Here is a 12,302-nt window from a genome sequence, read left to right as displayed (position 1 = left end):
ATACTGTGAAAATATTCGCTGTCAACGCCATTATTGGATAAGTGATCGTTAAATGTTTATGTTAGCAATAATGTTCAGCAATGACATATTTAGATCATTGGTCGAAAATATTAAATAGTAAAAAATGCTCCATATGATCTTTAGTTAATAACTCTAGGAACCGAAAATATTAATCACTACTATATAAAGATTATGTACCACTTTGCTGTTACATATACTATAAAAAGTAAACCACAAAGATGACGGCCAATTTTCGACAACTTTTTCGAGCAGCTTCCAAGTCGTCCATCATCTCTGGTTTATCGGCGCCAATAGCGACTACACATATCCCACAGAAAATAATCCAAAAGTGTTAAATAACACCAAGTTGAAGGCCAGGTGTATATCTACTTTGGTATCCGTTGCGTGAACCACTGCCGTTACCAGTACTTGCGCCCTACGAGTCCAACCCTATGGGCGGGCACCCAGCTTGTAGAGGGTCAGTAAAGAGATAAAAACCTTTGTAAATTATGTGCTTTAATAAATTACTAAATAAATATTAGGAAACAGATTTTTCTTAACCTACAATATTATTACTTATGTAACAAAATCTTGTAAGTGATAATATAATAACGGCGCGTAAAACTAAGCTTTACGCTTTACGTCGATTGCTTTTAAATTTATAAATAGCTACTTCCCCTAAATTTACTATCAACATATATGGATGATAATACGTCAATGTTGATTCAAGCGGGTACTTTGTTAGGCCTGTATCTATATTTACAAACCATTTTAAAATCCCGCAACCCATTTACGTAGATTAGTATCTAAAAGGTCGCAATTCGCCATATAGCACCGCTGCCGAATTTTATCTCGAGTCGTCGCTAATAAATTGAGCGGTCCCAAAACCGCACGTATTTATATGCATAATCCTCGGCACACGCTGCGGTCGAAACGAATCGGTCTTTTGGCACGTATCGAAGATTAATTGCACACTAGCAGCGGCAGAGTTCAATTGGTTAAACGCTGCTCGTTCCATCTCTGGCCCCGGGTCGACAATCCCATTACAAATCCAATACAGTTAGTGGTCTTCTTCGACCGCTGTCGGATGAAGGGATCAAAGAATACCACCACCTTCTTCGTAGAGATGCGTGCGGGCGCTACGAATGCTACGGCCGAAGATCTACGGCCGTGGGAGACGTAGCAAATTGCGACTTTGATTGCTATCACGCAACATTGATCGTGCGATCGGGGCTTTCACGCAAGCACTTAAGCTTTAATTGCCGCGTGTATATTTATAGGTATATACGTATACGCACGAACTTCTGAAACCACGCGAGATGATTGTTTTGTTGAGTTTTAGAACAATAGTAGATTCATTAGAGATTTATGTAGACCTCTGTGTGTATTTAGTTATAAACTCTTAACTTGTGTTTCTGATTTCAGGACATTTTATTTTTTTTTAATTAATTGTATCATTGAATAATGTACGGAAAATTATGTTTTAAATAAGCTGAAGATATTTACAAATATTTAAACCAGAGTTGGAATCTAGTCGTTTGAAGTAGCGTTGTACGTGCACAAATGTGGCGCAAACCGGATATAAATATAAAACGTGATAATGTATAAAATGCAGGTTTTTCAATTCCCCACTTTTCTTGAATAGTCACTCGTTTCGACAACTGGAAAGTCGATAAAATTCTAGGACATGAATAATAAGTGAACAAAGAAAATGTACGTAAAAAATTGTAGTTGAAAATGCAATAAAATATTAAACAAATTATGGGGGGAAATATTATATCAGAGGATCGATACAAAATATTAGTTATAGATGTTTTTTGCTGAATGTATTCGTAAAAATTGGGAAATTTCGGCGAGCAATTCTTACATATTTTAATCAGTACGCTATGTATTTGATAATAAGATTCGCAAAAATGTTACATTTATAATAATTGTTGATTGTATGCTAATAAGAGACTGTATTAGTAAAAAAAGGGGGAAGTTTTTCACAAAATTACTATGGCTGTTAAATTGATCGGTTTTAAGATATTTGTAGAATAACCGATAAATAATTTGATAACTTATATTACAGCAAATAATTTTAATATATGAATTTACTTATCGTAAAAACACATGAAATGACTCACCCGTCCCAATATATTGTTCACAATAAAAGTGTGTTTGTACTATACGTCAAAAAATTAATAAAAACTTTAGTAAGTGCCGATCATTGTCAACTTTCGCGGAAAATAAACTTGAAAGAATCATAAAGTTTTGAATGAATTTTTTTTAATCTTCTATTTATGAATCACCTAATTTATTTAATAATTTAATTTAATTTAATAGTAGAATTTGTTTTTTTCATATTTTCTAAGATGAAGTGTGGGGACCAACCAGATTGAAACTCGCATTAAAATCTATGACCGAAAATAATCATTCATCAGTATAGCCCTCGTTACGACTAGAAAAAAATAGTTTTCGCAGGCGTGCCGAGTTGTATTATTGTCGACTGTAATTTCGGTAGCGCAATGTGTTCTCGCGACGCTTTCTGAACGATTCGCTGATTCGCTGATGTCGATGCGGTCTCTTGATTCGTTTCTGCTGCTGTGACTCCGTAGCTTCTGTGACAACTCTCTAAAGACAACTCTCGTGAATCGCAAATAAGGATGTTTCAGAAAAACCACTGCTTTTGAACATACCCAAGAAATGAGTTTAGGGTTCAGATGGCCATTTTGGCGATCGGTAACTGAAGGGTAGAATAACAATAGTAGTTTGCGCAGCGCTAGGTAGTAGTTTTATGGGGGATCCTATTCTTAAAACTCGTGTTAAAATCTGTGATCAAAAATGATTATTCAGCAATAATTGAGATAAACAAGATAATATAGTGTAAAGGATGGGACCACACAAAGGCTCTCGTTTGTGGTGGATCTCATTATTGAAACTTGCGTTACTGACTGTGACTAAAAATGAAAAGGCTTACTAGAAAAAAGGGTTACCACTAGAAAAAATAAATATCACAAAAGGGTCGCGTAAATATCACGAAAGAATTTTCTGGTGCATTAAATGAATATCACGGGAAACAATATATCACCGGAAGACAAAAACCACAAGATTCATTAAGCAAATGTCCCCTTCTAAAGGCGTATACTTATTTCGAAACTCTAAGAAGCAGATGATCGCTGCATGATTGTGATTGCTCAGCAAGCTTTGCAACCCTGAATACTTAAGGGTCGACTCTAATGAAATGAGGGTAGTCACCTGGCAGACTCCGGCAGACACTCGAAAAGACTAGCAGATGCCTGTCTGCCTGCGAATAACATATGATCATGGAGGTTCACAACCTGAGAATAACTTCACCATACGAGCACCGTAACAGAGAAAGATCTATTTCCGCTATACTGTCGCTACCACGCCACCTACAAGACCTCTGAGGATCTCCCACCAACATCATCCCTCAGCCAGCTTCCTCACCACTACATGAAGAAAACATTTCGCCACAATATGTAATATAATCTAATAAAATTCTCACTAGTTACCACCTGCGACTTACTGGCTGTGAAGTCACACACTCTTTAGGGTTACCAAACCTTAAAAAACAATATTTTTTTCTGAAATAATAAATAATTGTTTTACTACAAAACATTCCTATGAATTTGATATGTGGATTATCGAGATTTAAAAAACGTGGGGACAAACTATTGACAACCACTGTCACAGATTTATTATATTTTGATGATAATCCTCAAAGACATCTCATGGAACAAATTGACCTTTTGCCTAAGCGCTGACTTGCTAAATTATGCCTGATTAAGAAAGGGGAGTCCCACGGGGAAAAGGCGAATTGAATAGAACAAACTAGCCATTGACACAAACTAATTTGAACCAAGAATCTCACGCTAAAAGAAAAGTTAAGTCTTTTGAAAATCACAAACGTTAACTGTGAAAAAATGGATTTCACTTTTAAATAATTCTGAAGATAAAAACAATTAAATGCTAAGTTTACGTCGAGTTATGGAGAAAATATTCTGTCTATTAGGCACTTTTTGTGAAGAAATTTATATTGGCTGAAGGCAAAGATATGTGGTTGTAACAAATAAACATAGATCTATCGTATTTTAAAAAAATGTTATTAACCTATACTATCGTATTATTAATAATCTAGGCATTCGTGTGTTTTAGAGAAGCGTCTATCATTATGGCATTCGCTTTAATAATAAATAATGATTGACATGTAAATCATTATTGTGAAAATTGAAACTGTTCCTTTTGAAATATAAAACTCGTTTATTTAATCCGACGCGTATAATTTAAACTAAACGAATTCGGTGAACGTTTTCAGTTAAACAAAAATAAGAAAATAAAAGAGAGGAACAACGCGTTCCATTCGTCCCACAAAATAAAAGTGCGTGATGATGTGTGATGAATAATTCGTCTCTCTTTCGGTGATGTAGTGCCTCCTATTAGGGTGGCCGGTAATTTTTACAATGCTGTCCTCGCGGAGCATTTTTCAGGACGAAGAAGACGAAGAAAAGGGGAAAACGCTCCCTTGTCCTTGTAACCAGGGCGGCCGTGAAAAATTGCCAGATAAAAGCCGAAAGTTATTATTTGCTGCTTCGCCTGAAATTTACTCGCCCCTTGCCTCAGAAATGGCACAGAAATGAAATTACGTCGGGGACGGTCTGGAAATATGATGATATTTGAGCAAAAGCTTCGTTCGCTCCATACGAATGTAATGTTTCCCGTTTTAATATCAAAGTTTGGAATAAAGAATAAAAAATAACGCCAAATCTCGCGTTCAAACTCGACGGCGTTAAGTAGCGTTATGAGTTTGGCTGACGCATTTTATTAAAGAAATGTTTTCCTATATAATGTAAATGTTGCGTCTTAATCCAGCGTCACAACTCAAACTTATTATATCTGTAATATATATGACGATTCTCTATTCAAAACATAACAGCTAATTTCAAATCATAGTTTATCTAAAGCTCGTGTATTTTGTATAATAATACAAACACAAATCTAGTTTATTATATCTTACACAATAATCAATTCGAGGAAGTACACCTGGAATACAATTTCCACTGATCCGTAATGATTAGTATTTTGATTTGATTTTCAAACTAATCAGAATTATCCTATTATATGTCTTATTACTCACTCGATACATATCTACTTTATTATATTACTTGTGTTATATTATATAACATTGTGGTATATAATATAAGGGTCCAACCTGGGCCCTCTGCTCTTTACGTTATTTATTAATGACATAAATACGGCAGTTACAAATTCAAATTTTCTTCTCCTTTATACAGAGTGATTTATATTATCTATGGAAATATACTCTCATCAACCGTCTGCCATTTAATGTCGGAAAGTTTCATACTGTGTCATTATCTCGAAACCAGAATATTCCTACGATCTCGGTGGAAACATTTTGGCTAGAGAAACTTTCACTACAGATCTTGGAATCAATTTCGAGAGCAAGTGAATTTTCTCTCTAAGCGTAAACGCCGTCTGCGATAAATACTGCGACTTTATTATGAGAACCGCATTTCACTCTGACGTTGTCTTCTATGCAGTGGCGTAGTTAGGGTATGTGGTGCCCGGGGCGATCCTTAAAATTGCCGCCCCCTCCCCTATACATTTTTTTGCATGGTCATAAAATCATAATTTCTTCAGAAAGCCGTTAGGATTCGATTCGCTGAGTTCTCGCAGAAAGTTTTATGTCACTAAGCATTTCTTCAAACAATTGAAGGATGCTGTCGATAATTAAACTATACTCGAGGAATTTCAGTTTTGGGTTCCGGAACGCCTTAATATGTTTAATGTCAGCTACGAGGAGCTGGTCCTATTTGTATCATTTAATTTTAACATTTTACGATGTTTTCTTTTTTATTGTGGAATATTGTGACACATTGGGTCACAATATTCCTAACTTAATAACAATAAATATATATATAGAACTTTTTATTCTTTGAATTCTCACTTCGTCTGCCTTTAGTGCATGTCCGTGAAAATTCATAAGTAATACCACTTTTAAAAAAGATTTATTGTCGTCCGCTCATTAACTAATAAAATAAAAATAGAATTGAATACTATCTCTCTACTGAGTCTAATTAATAAAATTAATGATTATAAAGCAACATTATTCGCTTTTATTCCTCTTGGCAATATTTTGTCCGCCATTGACAGTTTTAAGAGTGTGTTTAGCAGCAAAAAGGGTGTGATGCTATTCAATAGAAGCGAGATTTTAGCAAGGTCGTCCCTTATTGCTCCATAAAAGGATCTCATTGAAATTACAGCATCGCAACACAATTAGCAATATAAATCAAGACCCCGCAATAAATAACGGGGGCGTCTGCGAATAGTTTATCGACACTTATTGCTTTCATCGTAAAATATATCGTGTCATATATTACATAACCGACGATGCCTCAAAGTTAATTTGCTCTTCTTCCGTGGGTGGACGTAGATATATATTAGTGTATATTATATCTTGTCGAAATAAACCCCTTGCGGTCAACGTCGTTAAGGGATTACGGGCGGCCGGTCAAAAGAGCGTGCGTCAAATGAGCGCCGTCATATGAGCGCTGCGTTATAAGAGCGTTTACCAAAGTAGCGCTGTAACAAAATAGCGTACGTCAAATGAGCGCTTGACAAAAGAGAGCACGTCATAAGAGCGCAAAAATACTTGGAGAAAATCAAGTAATGAATATTTTAGGAATTAGGTATACAAATTATAAGTAAATTGTGAGAAATTTACAAAGAATAAAAATTAATAGATATAGGCGGTAAAATTAGTATTTTATGTGCCAGAGCGTAATGACTATAAAATGATTAGTCAATCAAAGCGTTTGCGTTTCATAATTACGTAAATTAAAAAAATGAATAAATGATAAAAATGTTTCATTTTTAGAATCGTGTTACAATCCCAAGGCATGCGCTGCATCTACCGCGTGTATGGACCGCACGCCACTGTATTGTACTGATTTAACAATTACGCGTTTAATTTTTTAGAGCAAATGTATTAGTATTAAAAAATAATATTTTAATTACACAATTTGTAATAAAATGCAGTCGCTCAAAAAATTCTGTATTTTAAATATCTTTCGGAAATCGAAATCGAATCTTAAAGCAATAATGCGGGTAGATTACTATAAATAATACTGTAAGATTTACAATATTTGACAAAATATCCTTTTAATCTATAACTAGCTTTGAATATCGCCCCAGTATTTCTAGGCATAATTTGGATGACAAAAATAGACATAAAATCTTGTGGTTTTTAAGAAAAGTATTAAAAATAATCACTAAAATCGAATAATAAAATGTTTTGCAATCAAATAATTACACTTACATAACAGCTGAACAAGCACTATAACATTTTCAAACATTTTTCAATGAAAAGATCAAATCTCTAAAAAAAATTACCAAACTCCAGTTGACAATTATACATGAATTTCAGTGGAAGACAAAAAATGTAATTTCTTATTACAACACCCGATACTTTGGAAATATGAAAATACTGTTATTCCATAATGATATTTGAAATTAAAACCATATTTGGACATACCAAAATATTTAGGAATTTATTAAAACAGTTTTTAAAAAATAATTAAATTGATCATAAAAAATGATTACATTGAAAGATTATTCTAAAACTTGAAACTTGTACAGGATTTAAAATTGGTAGAAATAGTCTTAGCATGAGCGTGTCTAATGTGATGTTGAACGTTCGTTCAGGTCGTTGAATCGCATTAAATATCATACATATGAGAAATTTGATTTCCTATGATGTACTAAATGCCCTTGCTGCACTATCACTCCAGAAAGTGTATAGTATAAATAAAATTAAAAATTAAATTGAAAATTATATTAAAAAAATTGTAGGATTTATAATTTTAAAAGGGGACCATATATAAACTTGTTTTAGAAACAATATTTTTATTTGATTATAAATAATAATAATAAATTTTTACGCTAATCTCTCTTAGTAAATTGATTAGTGTTTTTTTATACAATAAATCGATATATTATTCTATAGTTTCGGGTCGCTGGGTATCTAAACAGTAAACGAATCTCTTTGTGCAGAGGTATTATATTAGGTTAACAATATGTACTTGGCGCACCATACCAATTTAATGTCATAATATTTAAGATTATAATAAAATTCATATTCATTGTTTACATACAATATTGGCATAATCCATATTCTTTTAAGTGGTTAGATATCATTCCTACTAATATTACTCACAGTAATAATAACACGGTTAATATTAAATTGATCGTCACTTCCTTAAACATCCATTATTATATCGTCATTCGTAATTTTATGGATAATTTCTAAAAATAAATCAATATACAGATGTATGTATAAATAATTAAAACACAGATTACTAATTCTGTTTTACATAATTTAGTAATTTACTAACTCGAAAATACATGAAATAATATTATTATTTGAGTTGCGGCTAAATATGTCGATAGTTGTCAATCGCTGATTTGAATAGTGCGAGCGAAGTAGCGAGCTCTGCTTGCATCTCGCTCTTTATCGCGTATAAGTATCGCGTCATGCACCACGGTCTTAACACCACGCGAAATGACCATGTTCCGATGAAAAATTTTACAATAAACTTATTATTGAGTTATTTGCATAAGTTAAAAATTGAATATTACTAAAATGTATTTACCACAACTTTTTTTACCATTAAGAAATTGAAATTGGCAAAATTAGGTCGAACACAAAGCCTATAAATGCATTTCAAGTTTCGTCGACGTACGAGTGCAACGCTGTCGACCAATTGTCGAGTTACTAGCACAAAGGGTTAACTATATTCGAAAGACACACAAAATTAGAAAGACATTACCTTGTCGACCGCACGATGCCTAGAATTGCAAATATCCTAGCGGGCGTCAATCGGCGCCCCTTCCCCCGCGAGGCCCGCGGGGAAAGGGACGCGTCGCATCCGTTGCAAGCACTGCAACGGCCTTGCACACTAATTTGAATTATACACTGCTTAATTCTAGCACATACACTAAATTACACTATCACTTTATAATCAAAAACATCGAAAGGTATCTTATTATAAAAACACTTATTCGACAAAAATGTAACACGACCGTTAATGACCATTGTCATATAGCTACTGAATTTTTTTTAAATATTTCGAGATGGTTATGCTTCGTGTTATGTTCATATAAACCATAACGATTAAAATGTCGTGCATCTCAGATTACAAAAAAAATATTTTTTATCGAAGGTTGACAATTTGTCTATTTTAAAAATATTTATCTCTAATTCGAATTATTTTAATGCAAGTCTTTTGTTTATTTTTAGAATATCTATTTCTCATTCGATTTATTTTAATGTGAGAGTGACACGAAGGTCACCTTTGTTGTTGACTTGTTGACCTGCTAAAAGTATAATGTCGATGATTTCAAGTTTATTTATATGAAAAATATTATTTAATTAGGTATACAAAATATAAGTAATTTGTGAGAAATTTACAAAGGCGGTAAAATTAATGTGCCAGAACGTAATGACGATTAAAATGATGAGCCAATGCAAACATTATTATTTATTAACTATTATCTACATACGAAAGTATGGCTCCTCCATCCCCAAACATACGATATACATATATTTTGTATTAAAATGAAACGCTGATTTTGATCATAGGTAACTCCCTTTTTGATAATTATACAATATGATTAAAATGAATTCGGCAAAGTTATTGTTTTAACCCTTTGAAATCACATTTATTTTCAGTTGATTTTATTTATCTTACACTTTGCGCTTAAAATTTATATTGCGTTTGTTTGTTTTCGCCATTCACAAAAAAGGGTAGTAGTCTAAAATAAATGAAAAAAAATCTAGCGGGCCATATACCTGCCCTATAACTGTACGCATTCATTGCAAGTCAAGTCGATAATTATTTGTTAATTTAATGAAATATTATAGAATAAATGTAATGATAAATTCAAAATCAGCGGTTCATTTTAATAAAAATATATGTATATCGTACGTGTGGGGATGGGGAGCCATAGTTTCGTATGCACAAAATAATTAATAAATAATAATGTTTTAATTGACTACTCATTTTAAAAGTCATTACGCTCTGGCACATAAAATACTAATTTTACCGCCTATATCTCGTGAATTTTTATTTTTTGTTATATACTTATATAATATTTTTTATACCCAATTCCTAAAATATTCATTACTTGATTTTCTCTAAGTATTTTTGCGCTCTTATGACTCGCTCTTTTTTGACAAGTGCTCTTATGACTGTCTGCGTATTTGACGTACGCTACTTTGGTAAACGCTCTTTTGACGCACGCTTATTTGTCCGCGCTCATTTGTCACGTTGCCGGGATTACGTTACTCGGATGAAATCGGTATCTCATAGGCCGATTTAGAGAATGAGGAGAAATTGATAATCATTTGAAACATTAATATGAATGAGAGAGCTATGGAGTAAGCCCGAGACGCGGAAGTTCCGTGTTAATGCGAGCATTTAATAATTTATAAAAGGTGATACGCGGTTGTAGAGGATTTGCGGCGCATCAAATATGAATTTTAAGAGGTATTGTCGAGAATTTCTAGAAAATTTGCACGTAATGTTAAAAGGAAACTTGAGAGAGCGATAATATAGAATTTATATTTATAGTACTTTAAAAGATGATCACGAATATTGCTAAAAATATGTTTATAAAAATAATTAAAACACTCTAAATGTCTTTCAAGTGATTAAACACATTCATATGAAAGGCAAAAAAAATCCGAGTTGAATGAAGTTCATGCACCAGTAACTGTTTACAATTAGTTTTAACGTTTAAATTATCATCCGCAGGTGATAAACATAGTTCGGGACATGTACTTGAGATGACTAAGCTGGAAATGATCGACAATATCCACGATATGGTCTTGAGTGATCGACCAACTGGCATATCAGATGGCTCAGTGATTTTAATTTTGCACGAAAAATTGGGTATGAAAAAGATATCGGCAAGATGGGTGCTGCGTTTGCTCACAGTACAAAATAAACGCAATTGTGTGTCGATTTATTCGCAATCATAACAAATTCCTGAATCCATCACTACACTCCAGAGGCAAAGGAACAGTCGAAACAGTGGGTTTCTGGAAACGATCTGGCTCCAAAGAAGGCGAAGATGGTGAGATCGGTTGGCAAGGTGATGGGTCATCCACATTAACTATTTGGAAAAAAGACGGACGACAAATGAAGAGTAGTATACGTTGTTATTGGACCGGTTGAGTGAAAAATTAAGTCCACGTTTGGCAAATAAGAAAGTGCTCTTCCATCAAGACAATGCACAGGTACACACTTTTGCAGTTTCAAATGTGAGAATGCATTAATTACGCTTCGAAGTGTTGCCGCATTCAACGTATTAACCAGATTTGACCCCCAGCGACTTTCCTGTTTCCAAACATGAAGAAATTGCTCGCTGAAAAAATATTTACGTCGAACAAAGAGGTCATCGCTGAAACAGAAGCCTAATTTGAGGGCCTTTCGAAATCTTACTTTTTGTATGGCTTGAAAAAGTTGAAAAAACGCTGGGCGAAATGTATCAAGCTCAAATGAGACTATGTCGAGAAATAAATATGAATCAACCCAAAATAATGTGTTTTTTCTATTGTTTTGTAAGGACTTATTGACCTTCCTTTGTAGAAATGCGAAACGTGAATTTATAAATTCTGTTTTATGGTACCGGAAAACTGTGGGGTGAAATAATCAACCGGATGTCCTTTCATGGCACGGTTGATAAATCTGACAGAACAAAGTAGACATCTTTCTTTCGGAGTAAGCTTATAGTTATATATTGTCTAGGGATCCAACGACGGTGCTAATTATTTTACCAATAAAGAAAACTTATTCTTTAGTTCAGCAGTGAAGTATAAGAATATTCGAATAAGAATTGTTGATATCTTATGATTATTTTGATAATCTATTGTAGAATCAGAACTGCACCGATAATCTATTTTTTAATTTTACTTTTGTAATATATTCATTAACTTAGCTTCACTTCGCCCCTTGTTTCTTTATCTCACAAGTCCTAATACAAGTGCCAACTGAGGAAACCGCTCTGTAAAATAAAAGGCTGAACATAAAATATACTTAAAAATATTAATTTCTTACACTTGAACGTTAAATTTTTACTCGAATAACAACATTTCCGCACGTTGCCAAATAAACGTCAAACGATTGAAAAATTGCGATCCGTTTCCAAACACATGAGTATTGCCAAAATCTAAACCAACACAAAAATATAATACTTCCTAACCCAACTATTTACTGCGT

At 33.5% G+C, this 12,302-nt stretch overlaps 1 protein-coding gene across 1 annotated transcript in view; it reads right to left on the bottom strand.

Annotated features, from left to right (window-relative positions):
* The window catches only part of LOC148235298 (monocarboxylate transporter 8-like), a 306,309-nt gene extending 297,240 nt beyond the window's left edge, over positions 1-9,069 (bottom strand). The window contains exon 1 of the mRNA XM_088186597.1: positions 8,850-9,069. The gene's annotated coding sequence lies outside the window, so the exon portion shown is untranslated. The remainder of the gene's footprint in view (positions 1-8,849) is intronic.
* Between the last annotated feature and the right edge of the window lie 3,233 nt (positions 9,070-12,302).

The sequence above is a fragment of the Plectrocnemia conspersa genome, unplaced genomic scaffold (genome assembly GCF_051122295.1).
Source record: "Plectrocnemia conspersa isolate PC_06_02 unplaced genomic scaffold, ASM5112229v1 ptg000005l, whole genome shotgun sequence".
NCBI classification, from domain to species: domain Eukaryota; kingdom Metazoa; phylum Arthropoda; class Insecta; order Trichoptera; family Polycentropodidae; genus Plectrocnemia; species Plectrocnemia conspersa.
The sequence above is the reverse complement of the archived record's forward strand: the minus strand, read 5'-3'. Positions and strand labels throughout refer to the sequence as shown.